A 4,719-nucleotide genomic window follows, 5' to 3' on the forward strand; every position below is an offset into this window, starting at 1 on the left:
AGGATTCTACTATACAGTCTATTCTCACCTAGCTATGGTTGGAAATATATTCACACTTCAAATTCTTAAGCTACTGAAATTTTTTTTTGTCCCTGAAAATTAAGCAGGCGTGTCTGAAAATGCTTTTAAATTAGCCTGGGTGATTTTTAGATGGGAGTGAGGAGAGCTGCCTGCTTTACTTAGCTGCTCCCTCTCTTCAATCTTCTCTCTAGTTCTCTATCCCAGGACATCCTATATGATATCAGCAGTATCCCCAGATTTCCCATTGTGGCCCCTTTCTTTTCCCTAGCTTGAAAAGATCAAGGTATTATGATAAACAATAGCTGTGAGAGGCCTCAGGGATGATGGAGACGTTTATTTACATTTGAGATCTCAGAGATAGACAAAGATATATAGAAAAATAGAAGTGGAGAAAGGAGCCACAGGGGGAAACACAAATTCAGATACACAAAGACAGAGGGACATGGTGGCTCACGACTAGAAGAGAGCCACCTAGATACAAGGACATGTGCAGACACAAGTCTTCCAATCCTGTGTCTCGATGTCCCTCTGGATCTAGAGACAGAAAAGAGAGGAAGACAGAGGAACCCACATCGAGATACCCACATTCATAGGGAGACAGAGACAGAGATGCACGGAGAGGATAAGAGATGCATTGGGAGATCCAGAGAAATGCAGAAAAAAAAAAAAACAGAGACATGGACTCACAGAGACACATACAGCATGACAGAGACAGAAACAGAGATAGATGCACTCAGCTATGTAGAGAGGGCCTCCCACCCCTCATCCCAGCACATCCAGGCTCCAGCAGCCTTTGTGGCTTTCTGTAGCAGTCCAGGGCCTTGTATAAAAAGTGGGTCTTTTCCAAGAAGTGTTACACTGAAAAGGAGGTGGCCCAGCTTAGAGAAAGACAAGGTGTGTAATTCAGCATTTGTGGGCAACAGAAAAGACTGTTCTCTGGATTCCAAAGTGGCTTAAAGGGAGGAGACTCTCCATCGGCCGTAAGGGATGTACCCAAATGGGCTCATTGTTCAAGACAGTGAGCTTATAATGCAGATGTTGTAAAGCCTATGAATCTTGCTACCTGTACATTAAAGCTGTGATCTTCTGTTCTTGACAAGGTTGTATATTTCAGGAATGGCAGAGCCCAAAGGAGAAATGTGCTCATTCCTGTCTTCTTGCCTCTGGAGAATATGTAGGAAGCTCACACATGTGGTGCTGATGGAGGAGGGCGTGATGTGCAGAAAGGATGAAAGGCTCCTCTGTCTCAGCTGTTCTGTGCTACTAAACATTTCTCGTCCATCAACTGTACATAGCTACATATATGTCATGCTGGGCAGCCACAGCAAACAAAAAGACAAAGGGGGCCACGACCGTGGTTTTTGTTGGGGCTTCCATCTCTATGCTGTTGGGTCACATTTGTCTTCAGAAAGCAACCTCTGTCTCATCTTGGAAAAGGCGGCCTGGGATTTCACCTGGCTGGATTCTGTGTGTTGCTGAGGGAGGAGCCTCATGAATAGTCACAAAGAGTTGGGCTGACTCTAAGTAGGTCATTGCAGATTATTATTTTTTTTTTCAAAAGGAATCCACTGCCAGTATATTCCGCTTTTTCAAATTTAAATAGATTGGATTGTCAACTAGGTTTAGGCTTAGATACAACTTCCTTGGCCGTGAACCAAGGGGAAAAGCATAGAGCTTTTGAGACAGAAAGATGACCATTTTCAGTTAAGGAGATGGAAGCCTGGAGTTGTGAGTCAATGCTAATCGAGGACTGAGCCAGAGGTAGAAACACAAGTGTGCTGACTCCCAGCCCTGTACTTCCTCTTCAAGACCATATAGACACTGAAAGATCTTCTGCCTACACTGACAATGTAAGGTCAATCCTCACCAACAATATGCTTTTTTGATACCTGGGATTGGAGAGAGGAGATATCACATTTCCAATTCAGAGCTGCTCTTTTTCTTAACCTGTATGTAAACAAATTCAACATTCAAACCAGGTGTTACCTGATAGAACAGTATTGTAGGTAGAAGCCCTTTGAGGAAAAAAAAAAAGCCTCTTTACAAAGCAAGGACGTAGATGACTTCAGCAGCATCTAACTAGTGGATGAAGGCAAAGGGGCAATGGGCAGCCTTTAATTATCCCAACAAGAAGTCAGTATTGATGATGTTTCATTACAAAGGAGAAAGTGGGGCTCACTTTAGGTATGAGTGCAGTCCCTTCCTTCCTTCCTTCTTCCCTCCCTCCCTCTCTCTCTTTCTCCCTTTCTCTTTCTTTCTTTCTTTTTTTCTCCCTCTCTTTCTTTCTTTCTTTCTTTCTTTCTTTCTTCTTTCTTTCTTTCTTCTTTCTTTCTTCTTTCTTTCTTCTTTCTTTCTTATTACAAATTATCTTCCTATAAGTAGGAAAGTTTGAGCAGACAAAAAGCATCAATCTGAAGTTAAAAAAATGCATCAACCTGGAGAAATAGTCATTTTTCAAATGGCATTGCTTATCTTGGGACAACAAAAGCATCCTTCACAAATAAAGTCAGAGAGTGGTTTTAATTTACCATTTACCAATAGATTTGTATGTTCTTTTCAAGAGAAGGGGTGAGATAGACATAGTCCTGGTTTTCCTCAATGCAGGCTTAGGTACAAAGAAATGTCACTTACCCAGAGTCCATATATTGAAGTGAAAATGGAATTTCATGAAGCAAATATAGTTATAGGATGGTAACTCTGGACAAATTTTATAAAAGACGAACTCCAATTGCCTCATTTCACAGATAACAGCTCTGAGCACTAGGGAGAGAGGGAGGGATTGGCCTAGCATTTGCTTTGTGTCTTGAGCAGTCACATCTATTATGGAAGTACTCACTACTCAGCTATACTCAGTCCCTGAGACAGGATGGTTGGAAAGACACCCCACCTTAGCCTCATCATTAATCAAGAAACCCCAAGGATGCTTAGAGAAAAACTCTGGAATTATCTGGGAATTCCTGGAAGAAGCTATGCCCTCTCTCCTGCATCCCAAAGCCCACTCTACACCATCTTGAAAAATGTCAAGGAACTGCATGGATTAGGTTGACTCTGGATGACCCTGGGTAGAGACACATTCAGTTTCCTGCTGACACCTCACCAAGAAAGTGATTTGGTCAGCTGACTCTAGGAGAAATTGGTACTGATAGTGTCCAAGGCAGATTTTTAAGTATCAGACTTAATACATAATGATTCTTGGGAAAACCATTTAAATCCCTGAGACTTTAAGTGGATAAATGTAGGTAAAGTAGTATAGTACTTGGCTCATAATAGTTGCTCATTCAAATTCAAATGTTAGTTTTAGTTGTTTTTTTTAAATTAGAGTCCTGTGAATACATGAACCCACCCACCCACACGCAAACACAAGCAAACACACAGCCATGACCCCATGCATAAGTTTGGCTGAAGACACCCTCATGGGAACTAGTTCACTGACTTCCAAATTAAAGAGTTAAGCATTTGATTTGGTCTGTTCAACATTAGGGGTATCAGCCAGCAAAATCTGTTGAGCTTACCGTTGAAAAATCCTTTCATTCATTACTGTGGTCATAATACACAGTTACCTGGCCAGGAAAGAGTACACATCACAGGGATCTGCTCACTTCATGTGTGCCTGAGCTCTCCCTCACTTTCTACCTTCTTCAAGAATTCTTCCCTGATTGGTCCAACCAGAAGCGCTGATTCTCCCCACCTGATTTCCTGTAATTTTACAATCTATGTCCTTCACTTTTGTGTTATATTGTTTATTTCCTTTTGGTCTTTTTGTGTGCATATGTATATGTTTTGGGGAATGGGGTTATTCACTTTTGTTACTCACTGTGTTACTCACTTTTGTATGCCCATAGTGCAGAGCATGGTGCCTTGTACATAGAGTATGTTCGGTAAATATGTGCAATAAAAAGTCCTTTGATTACACAATGGCTTGATATTGGCTTTTCCACTTCCCAAATGAGCCATTTCTTAACTACTGACCTAAATGGAACTGACCCATTTCCATAAACAGCACCTCCTTGACCTTCATTGCTATAAAACCCATAACAAAACTGCCTCCTCACTTACCTCTCCTTATTGTCCGCATTTCTCCTGGAAATATCTAAATGAGGGTTTGCTTTAGATCTTTGGGGAAGGAAGGCCTGTGAGTAGACAACAGTAGAACTAGGATGTGTGGGACTGTTTGGTGGTTAGCAGAACAATGCAAACTGGCTCCCCTGTCCAAAGTCAAACCGTGTGCATTCCCCACAAGTGGACACAGTGTCTTCTGTGTCTGAATTACCACAGTCATGTAGTGGCTCAGTGAGAACTCCTTGTCCCGGTCATTACAAAAATAAAACAGAAATCTCTCTGTTGCTAGGTTAGGAATTAGATCACAATTGATGCACCAGTTTATCAGCCAATTTCCTCCAAGTTCAACATCAGAACAGGCAAAAAAAAAAAAGTATCAGCCTTTAAAAATCATCAACAATAGTGGCATAACCTTGCATTTTATCACCCTCATTCCAATTATCCCAGTGCAGCAGATGCAAGCAGAGTCTCATGCAATCATCTGAGATAAGGATGAAGAACTGAAAGACAAACAAGTGACTCATTTTAATGGATTTGCTTCAGACAGGAGAAACCTGTAATTTCTCTTAGGCGTGCTTCATGGACCCATAGTGGAGTGAATCACAGACTTGCACAAGCCTTGAAACTGTGGGCAACTTT

General features: G+C 41.6%; 1 pseudogene across 3 annotated transcripts in view; it reads left to right on the top strand.

Annotated features, from left to right (window-relative positions):
• ADGRF2 (adhesion G protein-coupled receptor F2) overlaps positions 1 to 3,933 on the top strand; it is a 41,614-nt pseudogene extending 37,681 nt beyond the window's left edge. For 2 of the 3 annotated variants that reach the window (XR_010158038.1, XR_010158036.1), the window contains one exon: positions 1,136 to 3,933. The product of XR_010158038.1 is annotated as an adhesion G protein-coupled receptor F2, transcript variant X3 (transcript). Of the gene's footprint in view, positions 1 to 1,121 lie in introns of all 3 variants that reach the window. The other variant, XR_010158037.1, reaches the window with a different exon arrangement.
• Positions 3,934 to 4,719: the final 786 nt, after the last annotated feature.

The sequence above is a fragment of the Pan troglodytes genome, chromosome 5 (genome assembly GCF_028858775.2).
Source record: "Pan troglodytes isolate AG18354 chromosome 5, NHGRI_mPanTro3-v2.0_pri, whole genome shotgun sequence".
Taxonomy (NCBI): Eukaryota; Metazoa; Chordata; class Mammalia; order Primates; family Hominidae; genus Pan; species Pan troglodytes.